The sequence below is a fragment of the Athene noctua genome, chromosome 9 (genome assembly GCF_965140245.1).
Source record: "Athene noctua chromosome 9, bAthNoc1.hap1.1, whole genome shotgun sequence".
NCBI classification, from domain to species: domain Eukaryota; kingdom Metazoa; phylum Chordata; class Aves; order Strigiformes; family Strigidae; genus Athene; species Athene noctua.
In genome coordinates, this window is record NC_134045.1 from 15,212,562 (window position 1) to 15,236,121 (window position 23,560).

Sequence of the window (23,560 nt, forward strand, 5' to 3'; positions counted from 1 at the left end):
TTGAAAAAGTTAGGCCTAAACTCACTGGGTGAGGAAGTAGCGGCATTATGTAAGACTGAAGCCTTCTTTCTTCCTGCCAGTGGGAACTTGAATAACAATCTCTAGGGAGTGACCTAGCAGATAATGCACAAATCAGCGTGGCTTCTTCCTATGTCCTTTTGCCAGCCTCCCAAAATGCCACCAGTATCATAAACTGTTTTCAGTTAAAATAACTTAGAATGACATTTAAAATGGAGTCTCAAGGTGACTGACTGACATATTGTTAAATGTATTCATATCAATATCTTTGGAAATGTCTGACACATACCATATGCATATTTCATCTTATGCTTTTGTACAATGCATGTAAAATATATTTTGCAACACAATGAAATGGCTAATCCAAGTGAAGGATAAAAGTCACTGCTGCCAGACAGCAGACTTCCTCCTTTAGCTCAAACAAGCACTAAAGATCTGTGCTTAGGTTCCCAGATTCAAACCATACTGATGGCTTATGATGGAGATTTTTTTTATACTTCCTATTATATTCTTGAAGAAAAGACAATTACATATCCAGTTTTGCAACTTAAAAAAAAACTATCAAATGTTATGTTTTAAGTCAAAACTGGAATTTGGGAGTTGTTAATAAAAATAAATTTACCTAGGGGAAAAAAAAAAACCAACCTACAGTTCTTGAAAGTGTACAAAGCTCAAAACTCAAAAGGTCCCTGAAAATACGTTTCAAATCCTGATCGAATAACATACTATATTCAGTATACAAGAGAACCTATGTGCTTCCTTCCTAGTCCTCTAGAACTGAAACACAAAACATGCTGTTCTTGCTTACATTCGATAAAGTGCTGTATTTCCCTTCCCTCTTCTTGTTCAGCTTCTAATGAATGCTTCTCTACTGGTCAACTATAATGCAAGACTGCAAGTACCTTTCTCCTTGTCAAATAACACTCTATAAAGAATACTGTTGTCCTCCTGATTTAGTATACATACACATGGCTAGTAAGGAAAAAAAAAAAAATCCAAAACATAGTCTAGGAAGTAAAGTCTCATGTGGGAATTTTCTCCCACGATTATCAGAGAAGATAAATGAAATTTTCAGACACAGCCCTATCAAACTCCACAACACATCAGCATGTGTGGGATTCGCATACAATAAAAGGAAGAACCTGAGAGGAAAGTTATTTTTACAATCTAAATAATGAGAGTGCCTTGAAACGCTGATAGTGGAGGAAGCATTTTCATTAGGTATGTTTCACTTTCTTCCTCAGTGCAGCAATCCGCTTACAGAAGCTGTATGTTGTTACATGACACATTTCCACTTTCCCACAGAAGTGCCTGTGATTTTTTGAATGCTGTTTGTTGTTACTGCCTTTCTTCTCCGACACAATGCACCAATTTTTAACCTTTTCAGTAACCCAGTGACACCTCTGGGATATTACAGTATTCCTGTCAAAATGTCTGGTCTACAACAATAAACTTTACATTGATGTCTTGCTTTTCGGGAATAATTACACTGTTCCTTAAATGTTAGCCTATTTACTATTTGTGCAAAAAGATGACAATAAAATCAATGGAATACAATTCCCAAATGTGCATCAAAGTCTTTTGCAATGTTAATGGATTAGTGTGTCTATAGAGGTGCAAGATCATTTTGTCTTGATGCTTGGACTTGCACATGATATGCACTTCCTCAGTGCTAAACTTATTAACCCTTATCTGCTGAGCTCATCCATTCAAAAAGTTAGTTTAATCTCCCTGCATTTGTCAGGATTCCTTTTTTCTTTTCTTTTTTTTTTTTTTTTTTTTTTAAAGACAAGCCCAGGAATACTGCCCATCGATCAATAGGTGTATGATGAAGGAACTTCGTCCTGCTACCTATGACCAGCGGCTATGTTTTTTCAATGATTCCGCAGGAGTCAAAAACTCAACAAAGCGAATCGCGGATGCTGTAAAGGGAGCATGCTGCTCATGTCTGTGACCACTGTATGCAAAGCTTGGCATTAGTCACCGCCAGGCCGCCTCTGACAGCCCTGAAGTGAGGGAGATTAATGTGAGGCAGGGGCACTTTATTATTGTCATTCTGTTCTTTCACACTCTGCCTCTGACTTTCAATTTTGCTCCAGAATTAATTGTCTGCTCCCTACAGTATGACTGATGTAGAAGGATACAAGTAACATAGGCACCTGGTTCTGGCCTTGACAATCTGACTCGTTGCAGGATGTATTGTGTACAGTCAAATTCAGGGACAGACGGGCATCTTTCAAAGAAATCACCCAATGTTTCTTTTGACTTCAATCAGATTTGACTGTAGATTATCCCTCTCTAAGAACAATTTTTTTCTTGTAGAGATGCTAACAAAATGCCAGTGCCATTATTAAGTACCACTACATGATACTATTGCTCTGTTTTATGCAGCTTCATATGAGGCCTTTCTCTCCAAGCTTTCCTTTTTATGTTTGAAGGTAGTAAATTAGTCATGTAGCAGTGTTAAATTCCTACCCTCTCAGAGTTAAGCATTGTTGTGAGAACATTATATACGGTATCTCTGACAATAAAAATACATGGCTATGTAAGTCAGTATCATTTACTATTTATTGGACTAACAGTTCTAAAGCAAATTACACACAAAGTAAGACAAATATTTAAAGATCTTGTATCTAATAGAATATCTGACTCTATATCAGACTTAAAATGAACTGCTGTACAGAGAGATCAAAGAACATCTTTACTAGAGCATAGAGGATGGGAAAAAAATCACTTTTAGGATGGAAAAAAAATCATACAGAATCAGTCTTTGTACATGAACCACTATCTATCAGTCTGCTTTTTCTCAGTTTAACATCTGATGGTGACAAATGCAAAGCCAGTACTACACTGCAGCAAAACAAGGAGTTTCACCTTTATCTTTAAACAATAAGCACTTGCTAGTAGTCACAGACATTGCTACCAGACATACGGGCAATAATATCAATATTTGCTGTTCTAAAAATAAGGTTAACTGTGGTATATTTAGTAAAGGTTTAGTTTTTTGTGCTAGATACTCAGTATTAAGTGCCCATTAATACTTTCAGTTCAATTTTATCATATTTGGTCAGACTAGTGATAAACTTTTCAGAGCTATGCAGCCAAGAAACTATCAGATGTACACAAAATATACAGAAATAGGCAACACTAAATGTTCTGTTTCTTAATGTTTCTCCCTTAGTACAAAGGTGGGGTTTTTCAAGAGGATCTCAGGAATTTCTCCCAAATACCCTCTCTGAATAGAACACGCAATAAATTATTGTGGCTTTAACTCATCTACTTTTTCAATATGACCATGATATTATGTTAGAGGGTACAGATATATATAATATGCTGAACTGTCTCTATCCTGGATACCAGAAGGAAAATTACCACCATTCAGTGAGGATGAGCCAACCTCATTACATTAATGATTTATCATGATGAGCAAAACACAAAGAATAACTAGTTGCTTTTATGAGAGGAAGCAGCTTTTCCTACTTCCTCCAGTTTTCCCAGACCTCTAGGCAAACTAGATTTCAGGATGCATTTCAACTTCCTTGAAAGACACAAAAAGCAATGAGAAACTCTGCCTCTTTAAAAAGGTGTGCAAGTAAATGTTATAATATCCTTCAAACCTGACATTAAGTATTCAAATGTTACTTAAGCAAAGTGTGAGCAATTAAATTAATCAATCTTCCCAGCCATGTACCGAACAGATGTTCAATAAATCCTCTCTGCTTACAGTGTGGGAGAAAGAAAGTCCACTTTTAGCTGTCCTTCAGTGATGACATCCCTCAGCCCGTCCTTTCTCTAGGCCTCATGGGCCACTGCCAGGCAGTTCTGCTGTGTTGTTTCTTTATTATAAATAACAACAGACCACCTGGACTACCTGCAGTACCTGGAAGCTAAGGTTTAATGATCCTTCAGGCTACATCCTCAGCTCTCTCCTGATCCCAGATAATGGGACTGATGGGAATGGCAGAGGAGTGACGGATGGCAGTGACGAATGACTCCAGACAAACATGTGCTGACAACTAGTGAATATGGGGCAGTGTTGCAGAAAGGTCAAGATAAAAGTATTTGCTTGACTTTCAAAGTTTCTCCGTGAAAAAACACTTTGAATCCTCATATTTGTTACTACCAGATAACTTTGCTATGCAGATATGTACAACATACTATCAGATTATTGCAAATCTGGCAAACAACAATTCAAGCAGGATGAAAAAATACATTTTTTTAAAAAGAAACCATCTACAAAGATAGAACAGGTATAATAAAACATGCCTGAACCTGAATATTTTCAGTTTTCAGTGTTAAAGTTGTTAGTAGCTATAAACATGTCCTTTTGTTTTTTAAAACTGCCTATTCTGTTCTAACCAGTTGCCATCCCAGCCGCAACTGTGCTCTCTCATTACCCCTTCAGCGCAGGGAAAGGCCACTGTCCAATCTTTCTGCCCAAAGGCTACCCAAATCATTCTGCCCAATTAAGCAGTGAGCCCTTTTCTTAGCAGAAGTTATAAAGTTTGTGTGAAGTCTTGTAATGTAAAATTTGATTGCTATGAGATGCTCATATTTAGAATCATGGATTTCACACATTAAGGGCCAAGGTTATTCATCACACTCCCCAAACCTTAAACAACAATTCCTATTAGGTTATATGATATATACAATGCATCTCATCATCTTAACTTTTTACATGTTAATATCATCTGTGATCAAATGAGTCGACTGACATTCAAATGTAATGGTTAAAATTTCTGCACCACAGATATACAACTTCAACCTTTTGAATGCTGCTATTCCATATATGGACTTTATCCACATTTTAATGAGGCTTTAAAATCTCCAAGATTAAGCTAGTATTTTATATAGAACTGCCTGCTTTTTATGATATCCTGACATGTTGTACAACATTTGTGACTATATTGATCCTTATAAATTCAGCATCTATATATATTCATGAAAAGTACTCCCCTCCATGTTCACTGTGTAGTACAAATGGCAGGGCGAGTGGTGGGGGTGAGGGGGATGACACACCACAGGAAACATGGAAGGGTGCAGTTCTCATGTGATTTGCTCAGCAGTAAATAGACAGGTAAGGAATATTTTAGTAGCACTGTTGTACAACTCAGCAGTACTTAAAAAATTAAAATATCATGTTCAAAATGCACAACAAAAAAAATGCTGGGGTTATTTCTCAAATTTTACCCTATTTCATTCTCCTTCAGACAAACCTGTTACAAATCCTGAGGGGGTAAAGTGTACTCTTCTCCCACCTGGGACAGTTATACATCTTCATGCCCTCATCTTCGCCTGACCGCAGAGACAAGCTTTCTTGTGTTTCTCCATGCAGTTTCACGCTTTTAATCTGAAACAAATGATTGCAGGAAAAAAAGCATTATCACCTTGGCGAGGCATCAGGAGTATAAAGAGGGAAAAAAAAAAAGAAATGGTCTATGGGCAAATTCATCTTCCATTGCTACAATCAATCTCTCACCTAAAGAAATACACAATAACTAGGCAGGAAAGGGCCAAGATTTATGGCCTAGAAACATCTACACTGACCAGCATACACCTAGCCTTCTTGGCTCCCTCCTTGCCAGAATGGCTCTTTCTAACAGTTACAATGATATACTGTCTCTCCCTACTGTTTTACAAGTACATTAACTTTATTTAATGAGATCTCTGAGTAATTTAACAGATGTATATAGGACATAAGACTAGAAAAACTCTTGCTACTTGAACACTTTTGCCAAGGTATTCTAGGGCTAGCTAATCTCCACTACCATGTTATATTCCTTGAAATAGTGTTATTGGAATTTTGGGAAGGTTCTTAAAAATCATTTTAATAGAAACGTTATATTATAATCAAATAGAATAATGCCATATCCAACACTTGTTTATATCAGGCCCATAAAAATCAGAATAAATGTAGTTTAGATCTTCAAAACTATTTATGTATTAAAAGGCCTGAGAGAAATTCAGAAGCAGAGATGAATATATGTTAAATCTTGAACGTTGTTTTTACCCATAACTTCAACATCATGTCCCAAGGGAAAAAAACAAAACAGATTCTTTCATTTTAAAAACATATATATTCAGCTTCAAAGTTCACAATGATTGGATTGCTCAATAAGAAAGCATTTAAAAGGACCCTATTCTGAACTTTTGTTTAATATATGAAATATAACTAGTCATTAATTTAATACAATAGCTCTGCTTTCTATTATTTTATTTTTTCTGTTTCTGAGCAACAGACAAAGTTTTGGATGGCTGCTGTTATCCAACACACTCATTTTAAATAGTAGTGCTATATCATAAAATATTAAATTAAAAAGACTGTAATAATAACTTATAAAATAACTCTAATAAGCTACCAGTTAATAATACAGAGGGGTAGAAATAAGGAATTACCTGTTTAAAACAACATTCAAACAATTTTTCTTAGTAAAAGAAAGATGATGGGCATAAACTTTATGCATTTACCTGTGTATTTTTTACAGCAGTGCATCTACAAAAATCTATATGGTGTGTTGCTGTTTTCTCATACATTATACTTTTAAACTTGATTAAAAATAGAATATTGCCCCAGATTCAGTAAATGACTTCAATGAAGTACATTAAAAAAAAATTCAACAACTTCAACTCTACACAGTGGTGAGACCAGTACTAATTGAGTTTAGTGGCATTTTTCTGTAAATAATATATAGTCTTATTAAAGAAGGTTTATTTTAGTTCGAAAATATATTTCTTTTAAAAATTCTTTTAAGCTGAAGGAAAAAAAAAGTGGGAAAAAAAGGATGAAAGTAATATTTACTATTCTGGCAAAGTGTTCAATGTCCTTCTGGCTTACAGGATATTGTGTTAACCTTGAATTAGACCATAAAACACAGTTCTAGCACATTTATACATAATTACACATAGAAGACTATGAAATTTATAACAAGCTTGTTGCAACGGATATGTCTAATATTTAGAGAAAATCCACATACATATCTGACCAAAGTTAACATACTGAACCACCTTCTGAATGGTATATCACATCTTATCCAGTGGTAATGATTCCTGTTTTAGGAAGTAGGAAACGTCCAGCTGTGAGCTTAAAACACAGATATTTCTTTAAATATGAGAAAACCACTTTTTTCAGGGTATAAAATTATGAATGGTCACCATGTAAACTTATGCTAGAAAGCAAGATTATACAAAATCACTCCTGAAGTAGAAAAGAGAGGGAGAAAAGGGAAGAACACAGGGTGGAATAAAGCAAATTCATTGCATGAAATTTCATTTCTTGAGAGCTATACATCAAGTCGTATTTGTTTAATGAGGTTGACACTAGAAAGATGTATAGAACATGTCAGACACCCAGTACCAGTGCGTTCTGGGAAAAAGATAACATCTGAGAATCTGACCACTCACTTCGTCTTCTAGCCAGACTTCTCTATCTACTGGTTCTTCGGGGGATTATAAATGAGAGGGCAGGAGGAACAAGGAGCAAAATAATGAAAAACACACAAAAAAAGAAAAATTATAACATTGTAGAGCAAAGTAAAGCCAGATTTATTGACCTCACAACTACATAATCAAGAGAAAGTTATCACTATAGAAACTTTTACTAAAGCAGAATGATCTTAAATAACAAGGGAGTGCTACGAAATTTACAGCACTTTTAAGATATGCAAATTGAATGCAAGGTATAGACATAAGGGTAATTAATTGTAAATCTAAGAATAATGTTTCTTTGTCAGGGCTGTCTCCATGTTGTGGAATACATTCTAATGTGCCTTAACTCTGAGTATTTCTTAAAGGCTGGTCTAATTATAAGATGTTCAGAATTTCAAAATAGTAGTTATTCTTACCGTTTAATATAGCTGCTGTAAAGTTTCATAACAAAATTTACTGATTACATGAAAATATTTTATTTTAATTTTCAAGGATAAAGCACTAGGCACTGAGTGTTTGTCTTGGAAAAAATATGATAGAAACAGCTTTCACCTTAAACAGTGTTTTGTGGGGTTTTGTGGGTTTGTTTTTTTCACAGGAGGAGAAAGAAAGGTGGCAAAGAATCAACATAACTAATTGTAAACATCTTTATTTGCTGCATTATTTTAAGCTATAATGTTGGCTTTCTAAAGACTTACTAGAATAAAATATGATTTTATAATTCCATTATTTGCTTAATTTTTCCAATTTTAAGTCATTCATGTGACAATAATTAAGGTCAAGTTTTCCATTATAACAGGACTATAAAAATTTACTTTCTCATTTTAAAGCTTGGCATACAAGCCCCAACTTTGAAAGGAAATTTATATAAACTTATAAAACATATAAAAACTCTTACAGAAATAATTCAAGCCCCTGCCAGCTTCAGTAGTAGACCTACATAAGTGGCTGTCCTTTCTGACAGAAAACACACTATTTGAGCTGCTTTTAGCATTTGATTAATTCAGACAAATTAAAATGAAGCTCTTCTTTAGGGGGAAACATAGTAAACACTTTAACAGCAATACCCTAATATTTTAGATGCATTGGATTTTTAGGGAAAAAACACTCATTTATCTTCATGTCTTCATAGAACTTGCTATAGACCTGTAGAAGAGTTGAACAGTATTGTAGAGAAGAGTATAAGCAGTCGAAGGTCTCTGAGTCAGATGACTGACCACCAAACTACCTATACAAGTAGGTAACACAGGAACACAGGCTTTTGTGAACTTATTCCAGCTGATAACTGTTAAGTTCCAGCAAAACAAACTCTAACCACATATATTATCTTACAAAGAAACTACATGGTTGGAAGTATGTTATTTAAATACACGTGTATTAGCACTACAAAAAACTCACCAGTCATCGGTGTTACACTCCTTTTACTTGTGCAAGAATCACCCATAACACCCACATACAGGATATTCTTTTCATACTCCAAAAGGAAAAGAGCAAAACATTTCATAACCACCTATTTTAAAAGAGGTACAAGTGGGATATCCGGTCAGAGGTGAGATGGTCAACTGAGAGGATTACAATTCTTTGTGAAAGCCATCATATGAAATAAATTGTTTTTCGTAAGAAAGGGGGGCTTCTGGGAGGGGAGAAAAGCCACCATTTCTCATGCAGTTGGTAATTATTAGTAAAAAAAAAAAAAAAAAAAAAGATTAGCCAGCAGAATCAGTGTTCATGTGCTGGATCAGCTAGGATAGGGTTAAGTTTCCCCAGTAGTGGGGAGGGAGCTCCAGCCGGGTTATTCAATACCATGCTGAGGTCAGGTCCAGGCGCCCAAGTGCGGGAAGAGCAGCGACAGCTTTTGTTCATTGTCGCTCCCCTTCGCTGCTCTATCCTTGTGGTATACCTCTGTATATCTCTTGTCCTGTTCATTGTTATTACTGTTTATTGTTATTGCTATTGTTGTTGTTCGGTTTATTATTTGTTACACTGTTGTATTAAATTTTTCCTCATCTCAACCCCGGGGTTTGTATCTCACTCCCTGCCCCGTCCAAGGTAGGGGAGGGACAACGGCAGCGTGGTCTCTGGTCCCAGCAGGGCCTAAACCAACACAGTCCGTTATAGGCATGAGACCACGTGCATTTTAGAAACACATCAGACAATGTCTTTTGGAAGATATGGAAGAAAGGGAGTGATTGAGCATCAGTATGAATACAAAAGTAAATGCTAAGACTACTTTCGAAAATATACACGTCATCGCTTTATGTCTGTTCTGCCTAAACAATTAAAATATGCTGTTAATATTTTTACCTAAGCATAACATACCATAACTTTAGTTCCCCTTCAGTGACAGTTTGTGCTTGGGAGTTCTGTTATAGTTTAAACAGAGACTTCAGGAAATTTGAAATCATTGCCAGATACAGAGGCAGATTTCATAACACGAGTTAAATGCATCATATGCTCACATGAGAGGGTCTCTCCTATATAACACTTGCAGAAATTATAAATTCTCCATATGCTAGCAGACTTAATAGCTTCCTTAAAGGATCTTTCAAAAATTATGCTTGCATAGGAGTAAGTTTCCAAAACTTTCTATAAGGAAACAGAAAACCAAGGCACTTATTAATGGTGGCATGGAACTGGGTCAAATTGACATTTTCAACCCTCCTTCCTTTTACAATGACTTCCCTACACAAGGCTTAAACTTTCTTGTACCTGAAGAAAGTCTCAGTGGGAGTTCTCACTGACACCTCTCACTTCTTGAGAGTCAGAAAACTTTGTTTGGAATAGTAAAAGAGAGAAAAACTAGGGTGGGAGATATGGCAAGGTTATGCTAAAATTTCTAAAGGCCAGTTACGGAGGAATCCTAGGAGACAAACTTCACATTTTGGTGGACATAAAGGATACGAATACAGTCTTTTCCTTTTCTGTGGAAGTGCACTGGAAATTCTATTACAGTGGTGAAAAGAGAACCTGATTTGAAAGCACAAGGCTCTTGTTTTCACCAACTACTCTTCTGTAATGTGACTAACAAAGGTTACTGTCCTTTTTGAAGCATTTTTGCACATTATAATTTGAATTGGATTTCAAGAGGAGATTACAATGTTTTTTAATCACTTTGTGAAAGACTATATTTTGTAGGCAACTTGCAGGTGTTAACCATAGCTATGTTTGATCTACATAAATTTTTCTCATTAATCTATGATATCTACTAATTTTACTCATTGTATTTGCAGCTTAAGTGCACATTTCAAATGGTTATAATTTTGCCAAAATGTCTGATATTCAAACCAGTGACTAAAGGCCCAGAAAACACAAAATGGCAGAAGAGCTAAACTAGGCTTACACAATAACCCTGAAGGGAATGGTTAAAGCCAACAAGGTTTTCTAAGCCAGTTATTTCATTAATCACCAAAAAATTACATTTATTTTCTGATTCGTGTCACTCTAAACCAGCTTCTCCAATTCAATTATTGCCAAATTGAACTGTTAAGAAAACAAACTGCAGCGAGCATTGAATAGTAGCATAACTTGATTCACTCTCTATCCAGTCAGCTAACATTTGTTTTTCTAGCTTAGCAATTGAGTAGGGGTGATAATCCTTGTCACCTGAAAAGAACAATGAGAGGATCTGTGGACTAGACAGCAATCACATATTATGTGGTTTTGGTTTTCCCATTGAAATTATTAGTATATTCCTTATATTAATCAATGGTGAGGTGGATTGTCAACAATTGGCAGTTCAGAAAGCAGACCAATAAAAGAGGAATTCAGTAGGACCTATTCACAAAGTCCAATCCCACATGATGAACCACCATGTGCCAAAACAACAGCCTCACCTATTTCAGGGGGACTACTTGATCAGTAAAGATACACAAGGTATACGGTGGGACAGCAAAAAAGGCAAATGAAGTATCTGGTCTTACATTCTCCTTATTAAACAGACTTGGGTCTAATTACTGTAAGATGGATAGTCTTAAAAAATACCTTTTTTTCCTAAGGTGATTAAGAAAAGTGGAATTCTTCACCTTGTCTTTAAACTCAGTGGAAACCACTCACTTCACCTCTTTCACTTGGTCTGTTAAATTATTTGCACAGCTTGAATTAATACTAGGTCTATGCCCAAATGTCTTTGCTTTTGTCACTTTCTGCCAATCACTTAGCAATACTCAGAAGTTGAGGTTTTCTTGCTGCAGAAGTCATCAGGGAAAAAAATCAGATGAAAATACGAGAGTATAGTGAGATGACTCTGATATTTCCAAAGAACCCTTATTTCAGTGTCTCTATTGTCTAACATAAAGAATTCAGTCCTAGACAATGAGAAGAGAGGCAGAAATATAAAATCAGGCAAAATGATACACTGATACTTCATATTGCAATAGCTGGCTGGATTTTTGGTGATTCAAACCAAATTTGGTGAAGCCATGTTTATGCTGCCTGTCTCCCCAATGCCTATAATTTTATACGCAGAATAGCAAATGGGATTTCTTCTGAAATCAGAGCAACATGGACTGCAAAAAGTCTCATTGAGATGAAACAATCTAGATGCACAGAAAAGGAACTGGCCTTACTTTTTTAATGAAACAAATATATGGCCACAATGAGATAACGAGTATATTTTACACGAAGGATATACGTTGTTGTGCAATATTTACAGGTGAAAAGTTTGTGATTCCAAATGCAATCCAATATAAATTGGAGTTCTGGTTAACAAGCATGTAGATTTTTTTTTTAAGAAAAGTTTTATGTTATATTGAGATGCCAAGTAAAAAAGGGACAAATGCTGCTATCTACAAATTAGTACAATGTTCCTCTATGTTAGGATGGACCCATAAGTAAATAAAAAATAGAAAAAAATAGAACCAAGCTAATAAAATAATAATAATTAAAAAAAAAATAAGCTACAGATCAAATCCTTTACCGCCTTATATCCTTTACAGCCAGCATGAAGTCAATGCATTTGCACAGGATGTAAGTCAGGGCACAAACTGGCCCTTCAGCTCTGAGATTCCTCCAAGCTTTCCCAACAGCTTGCTGAGCATAATTTGGACTTGGTTATTTAAAGCTACACAGAATAATACAGTATGAAGACTGGTGTGAACAATAACTCTTACACAATTTATCACATAGAGAAGAGCTACTAATCTTTTTAGGAAACAAGGTATTCAGAATTATTTAATGCTAATATTTATGCAACAGAAAGCATTCTAAGCACAAAACAGCCCTCCTCCCCCTCCCTATCCACACACACAACATGCATTTGTGAACATCTTTAGCTACAATACAACATATTTTCAGAGAGTCTTGAAATTATCGCACTATATGTTGGCATTTATGAAATTCTGTTATTAATGCCATTCTCATAACAAAGATAAGTTGTATTTACAATACTAATACCTTCCACAAATAATTAGGCATGTATAGCTACACATATAGTCTTATATACCAATGATGGCTCAAGACTGTAAATTTAAAGTAGATTATTGTAATAAACAGTAATAATAGCAGTAATGATAAAAATAAGTTTGGCATGCTTCTGCCTAACAGACTTCTGTACTGCACTGTCAGTTAATAAAAAAAAAAAAAAAAAAAAAAAGTAGTCACATTTTCTGAACAACTATTATTTTCTTGGCTCTTGGGGTTATTTATCCCCTATTGCATGCTATTATTTAAAAAAGTACAAAACTGAAACTATATCAACATTAAGATAATTATGAGTTTGGACTATATTAACAATTCTTCCTAACAAAGCTGATGGGTATCAATCCATCATTGTAATTGTATAACTACTCCCACATTCTTTTAAAATGTTATTAAAAGTTTATAAAAGTATTGTTGTCTTTGAATAATTTTCAATTATCTGGTAAGATCAAGGTTTTCTTTACATGCCAACTCAACAGTCTAAAAGTGAAAATTAAAAATTTTCATATGATAGATTTTTTTTTTTAGCTATTAAAAATACTTAAATAAAATCTCTGTTAAACAAGCATAATTCTACTGCTCCCTAGGAGAGCTGGGTACTTTCTTTGCTTCAGCATAGGTACAATAAATCAATATATCAGAGAAATCACTTTCATTTTTTTCTTGCATGCAAGCAAAGGTTCCATATCCAACTCAACATAGTACTTACTAGGCCAGTGACCTCCCTTTTTGAACTTTTTTGCAGCATTCCTGCTGCAGTGTATAGTACTGCTCTATTAACTTGTGTTTGTTTTGGCAAAGCTATATAACAACAGATAATTAAAGATGTTCTACATGATCTCCAACCACGATATTCCAGAAGGATAAGTAACATATAATCAACCAAAGCACTTTTTACAGTTGTTTCCAACTTTCATTTAAATAAAAACATTAAAATACCAGTCTCCCAGATTACACACATTAGACACAAAGTGGGCACTTGCCTATCATTTACATAGATCTAAGGGTTTTAGGAAATTTCCCGATTATTTGTTAGATATAACGAGGGAAAAGGACTTGATGTCTACATCACTGAGAACATTCAAACAAATACAACTGCATTCAAACTTGTTATGAATTAGTAGTAGTATCTTAGCCATCAGTTGTAAGAGCACTCTCAACTAAGTTGGCCTCTCCAGACTGCTTAAGAAATACTTAGATCCATTAGATTAAGTATGAAAGCTTCATGAATAGCTTTCCAGGGTGCTACTTCCCACACATTCTCTTTTTGAGAAGTTTATACTGAAGCAAGACACTTGATTTGGTAAGAAGATATACCACTATTATCACACAAGAGGCAAAGGCAAAAGTTATCTGAAATTCCTCAAACTGTCTTTTAACAGTCCGTTTTAAGTTGTCTCACACTTCATTCTTTACCTCTCTACGCTGAACCTCAGTCTGAATTTCTGTTTATTGGTCTTAGTTTCTCTAAGGAAACTCTGATGGTTCTTTAATGAAGACCTAAGATTAATATCCTCCAAGAAGCTAATTTTTCTCACACAATGTGATTCTTACCCCTCTGCCTCCATCTTTTAATTCAAAACCCATCCTAAACTGAACAAAGGCGGTAACAGCAACCTGGCTTGTCCCACTCTCATGATCGTGGAAATTCATTCTAATGGCTTCTTCTCTAATTGCTATTTATAACTTCCTGTAAATGTTTTCTGTTAGTTAAATTAAGGGTTTTGGTGGCCATAAGCTCTCAAATTATGGCATTTTTGCCAGATAGCTTGCCAAACCTATTTTCAAGGCTAGGAAATATTTTGTTAGATTCAGTTATACTGTATCTACATCAGTTTCTGTCTTGCTACAAATATCACATAAAAATCTGTTGTATCTTCCTCATACATTCTGTAAGCATTTCTTATTATTTTCTGAAGCAGATCAGTATTCTTTTCACTTTTCCCTATTCATCCAGTCCTGGGTGGCTTTTGTATGTCTTCTTGTTCTGAACACGTTGTATTTTATACAATGTTCATTGCATGCCAGCCCCACACCTATGCTTTCACCTTTATCTTTCAAGTTTTTTCTATGTCCCAGAATGCCAACATGTGTTCTCTCCATTTTAGTGGGAAACTTCTAAAAAACTGTTTAATCTATTTTGTACCCCACACTGTACAGCACTTCAGATATTCTTTCCGTCACTTATTCTTGCTCGCTGTCCTGTACCATTTGCTCAGGCTTGTCATTCTCTGCTGACATAACCAGCTCAAATGTCTCACTCAGCTCTCTTATTTGTGATACAATTCATGTGTTGTGTTTCTCTTTACACATCCCTCTGCTGCTTTTCTGGTGATTGCTTCTCCAGTTGTTTTTCTCTCTGTTTACTTTCTTTCCATATCTTGGGTCATTCAGTTGCATTGAGCTCTTTGACTGATGACTCTGTTTTTATTCTCCTTCAGTCTCCTAATGAAGAGTCACATTTCACCTATTAATTCAGCTTACTTTGAAGGGGACTACCAAGAGGAGTCCCAAAAGTGGGGTCGGGTGCAATCAATTGTCCAGAAGCTGTTGACTTCAGGCCTCCAGCAAGAGCCAGCTAGTGAGAAAATACAAGGTCCCGCACCCAGATATTTGGAAAACAATGAGAAACTTAGGGTCCACTGGCCCAAATTTGCATCTCTTAATTCTTTCACAATCCGGCCATTTAAAGGTATCTTAAAATTCTGAATTACCATAAATTAGAGACAGTTTGTTTTCTGCTTGAGATAATTTCCTATGTGTAGTCAGAAAAATCTGGTCTGCCTTTTAAATCTACACCATCCTTGTTACCTATAAATGGGAGCCAGTGATCTGCATGAACACACTCTTGATTTTCTTCCAATATTCCAAGTCATTCTGAGCTTTCTTACCAGCAACATCGAATTCCACCTTTTTTGGTGATGTTTTTGTTGAAATAATTTCTTCATTATTAAAAGACAATTGCTAAAAACATGTTTAACAAATTTCCCTCTTTCATTTTCTTCATCAAATTAGTCAATTGTTCCAGTCTAGGAATTCCAACTCAGCACTGCTTTTCACACTTTAAAATCTCTCCTCATCCATAAAACATTTCTTCTTTAAATGTATTGACGTTTTCTTGCCAAGCATCTCAAAAGAGATCAGTATATTGGAGTCTAGGCACTAGATTACAAGATGTTATTTGATCAAAATATAAGCCATCTAAATTTCATGGGTTTTGTTTAAATTTAAAAGCTTTCATATATTTAGAATAAAAAAATGCCTCCTAAGTGAATGAACAAACCAGAAAAGCATAACTAACACTGTCAGTGAAGCTACTGCAACAGATACAAGAGGGGCTGGTTCCTGGAGACAAAAAAGACTATAGGGTGAAATGCAATCTATAAATTTGCTACTTTACGTCCTACAGATATCTAGCATTGCAATAGATATGAATGCAAAGGCTGTCAAAAAGGATAAACTTGTAAACCCCTCAAGATCATTAAACTTTCAGCTTTAAGATTTTAATTAAAAAAGCTAATAGCTGAACTCTCTACTTGGACCAAAGTTTCAAAGAGAATCAAAAGATGTTAAAAGTGACAAAAGTAGATGTCAATGCTCAAAACTCTGATTACAGGAGTCACTTCCATCTCTGCTAAGAGACAAGACAGACGTTCCTGCCGAAAACTCAGTGTCAGCCCGACAGAAGAGCATTCCAGGAGTTCGCTGCTTCTCACTGTCTTGTCCGAAATGGTCATGAAAATGTAGCAGGATGTCTGAGAAATGAGTGCAAATTAGTAACAGTCCTCACAAGGACAGCAGGTACCTACCTAAAAATGTTTTAATTTTTCTGTGCAAAATGTAGTTAACTGGATCCTTTTATACCAACACCAACATAATAAGTAGCCTTTGTTTGAACATCCAAAGTATCAAGGTCAGGACAACAGCAAAGTATAACATCAAGCAACACATTTGAGAGGATGGCTCTGGAGCAGCTGGTTAGCTTCCATGATGAATGAGAATTACAGCAGTTTTCAAGAGACCAACAGAAGGCTGGCAGGGTCCTAATCAGCTATAACATCAGTAGTAAAGATCTAAGGAGACTAGAGTATTTCCAAAACCACAAACTTCTCTGGGCTTTAGTTTCAATAATTATAGCTGTGACAGCTGGACGGTGTGGGTACATGACTGGAATTGGTTGGAGTTTTTGACATATGGTGCTATTGGAATCCTGTCTGTCAGGAAAGGAGCATAAAATTACCCCCCAACAACTGGGGGATGCAGTGCATGTTATCCTGTCTCAAAGTAAAGGAGCAAAGATAGCATTTTTGCGGGTTAACATTCAGTAAATGACAAAATGTCGTTCGAGTAATGTTACAGCAGTACATCAGTGAAAAGCACTGCAGGGTCAGAGGGGCAATTTAAGTTAGCTAGAGGAAGAGCATTGGCATGCTTGGTTTTCCTTCTGCATGTGAACACGTTCTAACTAAATTTCTAGCTTCTGTTACCTTCCTGGAATAACCATTTGGTGCCAACACTGTGGGAAATAGCCTCACATGAGTTGAAAGAGACTCCAGGTGTGCTGAACAATAATTTCAGATAGGTATTTCTTTCTAAGTGTGCCTCTGATAAGATCTTATTCTATGCTGCATGTTTTAGCCCATTTAAAAGTTGTGCAGAGCTTACCCAGAAAGAGGGTAAGCTCTGTCCTCCACTTAAATGGATACAGTTCTGTCAAAAAGCAGTGTGTAGTGGCCAGTGATTAATTTTGCCTTACAATCTTCTGATTAAAAATAAATGTAAAAATTCTGAAGATGTTCAACATAAACAAGTAACACCGAACAGTTTGTCAGTTAGACAATCACTCTATACAAGGCCTGTTTCTGCTAGGAAGAATTGTTGAACTATAGATCCTCAACACTGAGTTCAATCATTTTATCTCAGTTTTTCTCAAGCTCTGAATTTTGCATGCTGAAATTAAACCCTTTCATTACCACACCCCATTCCCTTTCATTTGTCCTTCTGTTGCCAAATTTGCCATTAAGGGGAGTTTTGCTTCCTAACATATACACAGAAATATATTTGCTTCCCTTGTAATTGCCAGGCCAGAAGTGGAAACTAAAATACTTATTTTCTCACCCTCCCCCCTCCCTGCCCATGAAATTTTTTTGTCACATAAAACCTCCTCAAAGCCCAGAGCAGTCCATTCCAACATGCAGGAATCTGAGAAAGTGCATTTGAAGGCCAGCATGAATGAATAAGGAAGTTCTGCTGATATGGAAAGGAAATACACAGAAGGTGAGAGTGGGAACAGACTACCACGCAGAGACATTGCATGGGATGTAGGGATGGAATTAGGAAAGTCAAACTAAAACTAGTGAGGGATGTTAGAAAGAACAGGAAGGGGTTTCCTTAAGTACAATGGTAACAAGAGGAAGGCTGAAGAAAACGTGGGTCCGTTGATCAAAGTGCACAGGAGACTTAGTGACAAAGAGGGATTCGAGGTACTAAGCATTTTTGACTTGGCTTTTACTTCGGAAGTCTACCCGCAGGCTTCCAAATAGCTGCAACACAAGTTGCACCATGGGAAAATGTTATTAGATTATTTATTTACTTACTTACTTAACAACAGTGTGGTCAAATACTTAAACAAGGGCCCAGCGAGGCTGTGCAATGTCTATCCTTAAAGATACGCAAAACTGAACTGGACATGGTCCAGAGTAACCTCACATAGTTGGACCTGCTTTGGCAGGTGATTAGACTAGCTGACCTTCCAATCTACATTCTTATATGATTCTGTGATGTAAATTTTAGAAAAGACAACGTTATTTTATTTTAATTGTGTATTCTAGTACAACTTGTACTAAAAGATCTGCTTTAAACTAGTAAAAATTCGGAGTCAAACCTTAAATGTAGGGTTTTCTTGATGCACTTAGATTTTGAAGGACCTCCACAGCATGAGAAATTTGAGGTAATATGCAATATTGACTCTAGAAATTCATGTTTATTTTCCACCTTACACACCATGATATGAGACTTCGGCAAATCAACTAATGATGCCTCAGAGGAAGTAGATGTCATTGTTCTGAACAATAAACAGAAACCAAAATATAAAAGTATATCTTAAGATTTTTTTTTTCCTCACAAAAATGTGAACAAATTCTTTTCAAGCAGCATTTCTATAGGCAAATTCTATCTTGAGCTCTAGTATTTTGTTAGGCTGAACCGTTGTGGACTTCCTTCCTCACTATCCCCCAGCATTCTGGGATGTTCCCCTACTGGGTTTTGTTTATGCCTCAGGGATCTTTTCTGATGTTCATTATGTTTAAGAGGGAGAGAGAGGATAAAACTTGTAATATGGTAAAATGAAGGCCATTGCACAAAAAGTAGAGGGGGAAAGAGAATAAGGCCCAGTACTATAAACTAATAAGCAGGATAACGCAGAAATACAAGGGTATATTCTGTATATTCTCTTGAGTGTTGAACAACAATGAACTTTGGTTTCCAGTACATTTAGAACTCTGTCTTAACCAGGGTTCTCAAATGTGTTAAAAAATACCATATGGGGCTTAGTGTTTTTGATTAGAAATGCATTAATGTGGGACAACTGGCTTTTCCAGAAGAAAAGCATTTCTAACAGGAGAAGGCTGCTATTATTTATATGAGCTGAGATCATCCCATTTTACTGATTCATTTAGACTGATGCCAACTACAGTTGAAAATAAGCATTTCTTCATAAAGAAATTATGAAATTACTGGAGACTTTGATCTAACATCACCCAAGTTTTCATCAACATGGACTCACAGCACAAACATTAGTCACTGAAAATATAAACTATATAGAATATCTTATAACAGAGAAAAGGACGAAGAAGCGTATTTGATCAAAATATTTGAAACTATGACCTAAAGTCAGGTTTGACAGCACTAACTTCTGTTTTTTCTATTTTGGATACTTATAATAACTATTTTCTAATAGAAAATGGATCCCTTCAAAAGTAGCAAGACTCTAAACACTCGTATCCTTTGGCTTCTTTCCCACCATTGTAAAACATATCTGTCCAAGGAGCTGTTTGTCAAAAATGCACACACATAACTACATTCCCAAATAGATTGTGCATTTATTTGTTTGTATTTGCAAATATTTGATCTGTGCTTTGTACTTCCAGATTTGGCATACAGTCTTTGCAGTTAAAAAATATCCCCTTAGGCCTGTAAGACTATCCTGGTTGAAGAAAAAAAATCAAAGAACAACTGCCCTCAAGTCACATCATTCTGTGATTAAATATGAAATACCTATAACACCAATAAAAGAAAAGCAAAGAAAGTGGATTAACAAGATACTCAACTCCATCCAGTTTAACTGAAAGATGATTAATCAGGACAGTGGCTGAAAGTTGCTGTTACAAGTCACCAAAGGGTTATAACAATGGCCAAGACAAAAAGGCTATATTCTCAGAGCAGCTTGCTCTAAAAGAGACCATGTTACAATAGTTTGATGAAGAAATGTGAAATATAGAGTGTCAAATAGAAGAAAATGCAATCAGTTCACTGATCCTACACTGAAGAATTAAAGAAGGCAATAGCCTTGAGGAATGAAGGCACCTCTGATCTTTCGCACAGCATGGGCTGCTGTGTTCCCCTTGTCAAACAGTAAATAATCAAAATCAATGGGAGGTATAAGAAGTCTAAAAAACTCAAAGGAAAAATAATTTCCCAGATATATCAACAATAAAAGTCATTCCCATGTAATGTAATTTTGATTATTAGCAAAATAGGAAAGGCAGAGACCTGGACTAGATTTTGTATTCTGTATTTCACTGATATCTGTGAGGTTTTCTGGTATTCTGGGTTTATATTTTCAGCTCAGTACATTCTTCTGACTGATCATCTGAGTAGAACTCATCCACAGCCCCATGGGGAAACAAGTCCAATAACCCCCAGAAAAGCTAGGCTTAGGCAAAGGTACTCGGGGCATCAGAATCGATACTAATACAGTGTGACCAAACACAGCTAGGTCAACTTGAAGGCCAACACTCTGTCACAAATCAAAATGATGGATAAATTTCTGGTGTATAAAATGAATGCAACAGGAGTATTTCCTGTTCCCCCTACTCCAATATAAATAGGGAAGTCCTTCTCAGCCCTTTAGATTCCCTCCCTCACCCCAACTTCTTTCATCCAAATTTACAAGAAAGGTTTGGGAGGAGGAGGCAGCAGTCATGACTGCCACAGTGACACCAGAGAGATCACGAATATGCTGAAGTCCCAGGCTTCTGAATAAGACACAGAGATGTAGGACATAGCTGACAGCAGCCAAAAGACAAGCAGTGATCTCAGTCCAAGTCAAGGGGACTATTTCTTCTCCTTGCCTCCCTCCATCTGGATTTGGGGTAGGAAAAAGTTAAGCAAATTAATTGTTTGAAAGTAGTATGATCTTAATATTCATCTGAATAGCTGTTAATTATCAGCCCTATTCTGCAGTGGTATAGTGCAGCTGTATGCCAATTTGGTGGGCTGGCTTAGAGCACCATACACTGACATGAAATTCGGGAGTACCTCTGGGATTTCTGTTCCCTAAAGTCAGCAAAAGCTTATAGTATCTCAGAAATGATAACGGCTGTCAGTCTCTCAAGGGAAAGTCCCTGCTTGTGTTGCTCTTGAAATGAATGATGGAATAGCATTAGAAACTTCCTTGGTGATAGAGGCTGACAGTTCCCTTTATTGTCTAGAGTTGGAACTGCATCAGATACAGTACATGGTACTGTAAAATAGCATGGTTTGATTCTGCATAGAGAGCCACTTGTTATGTCAGGCAGTCTTACACAAAGAAAAAGAGTATTGGAACGAAGGGAGAAACTGGCAAATCAAAGAAGTAAAAAATGGTCTCTTCACGAACAGTTGTGTAGATCCTCTACAGCTAGTTGACCCTCTCATACTCTCAGATCTTACTGGAAGACAAGACACTTGACTGGGCACACATTTGTTAACAGTATATCATTTACTAATGATCCTAGGATTACTGCAGTTGTCTCTAACTGAATTTGGGCATCCTGTTGAAGTGAATAAATTAGGAGGCAGTGTTCTTTGTAAATCTGTAAAATAACTGGGCCTAATCCAGAACACCTAAATTAAGAAGCCACTTCTTCACGGTCTACTCAGGGAGTGCATGGCTCCTGAAAATAGGCATCTAGGAGAGATTCTGAATACTCCTTGATGTTTTCAAAGTGAAAGACCCTAGCATACTAAATATGGTATTGGTGCTAGGATTATGCTGCCAGCTGGGAAAAAATAGCTGCATCTTCTTGTTTAATACCATCTCCATTTTTGACATATCAGCTGAGCCCCTGGGTGATTTCAAAGAGGCTAATTATAATTACCTCGTCCTCTTACTAATAGTGCTACAGAAAGAGTAATGACCACACTTGTTCAGCATATCTAGCCCACGGCCTATCTGAGAAACAGCACATTCATTGACATAGGCAGCATAATTCCTGCAGCCCTGCGTGTTTCTTTGAACTTCTGACATGCAAATATTGAGCTTTCTTACCTGGTGCAATATGAGGCAGTTCATGGGCCACAAGTTCTACCGTTGCTTCCAGGGACAGGCAAACACAATAATCTGGCTTCCAAGAATATGGTCCACAGTCTAGATTATATCCAACTGCTCAGTGTAATTTACAGCCTTTCTTTCAAAAAGGCCCAGACATTTTCAGTAGATGCAGGAATAAAAAAATAAAGAAAAACAACAGTGTTTCAAACCACTAAAAATCCTATAAATATTTTCAAAAGACCAGTATTATTATATGGTTTATAATTGTCTTGTCACGTACTGTATACTGACTTTTATGACTTTTCCCACAGTGCTTCAGAGGCTGTTACAAATGCCAACACAGAAGGGAAGTGGGTGTTTCACCTCTAACTAATGGCAGCATTTACTAGCCTGAAGATCTCTTCTTGCATCCATCTAATAAACTGGCTTGTCAGTAGATAATACAAAATTCCATCTGACACACTTGAAAACTAAGTGCCAGACTCAGAGTATATTTTCATTTCAGTACACAAAACTTTATACTTGGAGTTCCTATTAGCTTCAGTAACAGCATCCATGCTGTTACCTTCAAATATCAAAGAGGGAGCAAGCCCCCAGGTGAAGACAGCTACGACTTGTACAAGTCCCTGGGTAGAATAACAGTTAAAACAATCTTTTAGGAATTTTCTGCCTCATTTTTCTTGCAAACACAAAGGGCCTGGGAAATACCAAAGGTCTCTTGGACATAGCAGAGGTGGATGGAATTTGGTTTTGTGCATCCTTTCAAAAATGCCTCTGAGGTTTGTAAATATTCATTGTGGTACTAAGGTTTTGAGAAAGTAGTTATACAGCAAATTTGAATGATTAATGATCCAAGACATTTTAACATGTTATTTCTCTATTTTCAACATAAATAGTGTGTAAAGGGTGTTTAAAACTTTAATGAATCGAACTATATGAGTAAAGAATGTTAATCATTTTAATTGCCCAGTAGTCTGAAATTAGATTTAACAGTCTGATAATGTATCTTTAAAGGAATACAACCCTGCTCTATAAAAAATCCCTTCCAAGCCAATTCTAATAATTTCTATTTATCTTTTATGACATTAACTGTTATACCAGTCTGCCGACAGACAGCCTTACGCTCACATTTAGTTTAAATGTGGTGCAGTATAGTTTTTCATTATCATT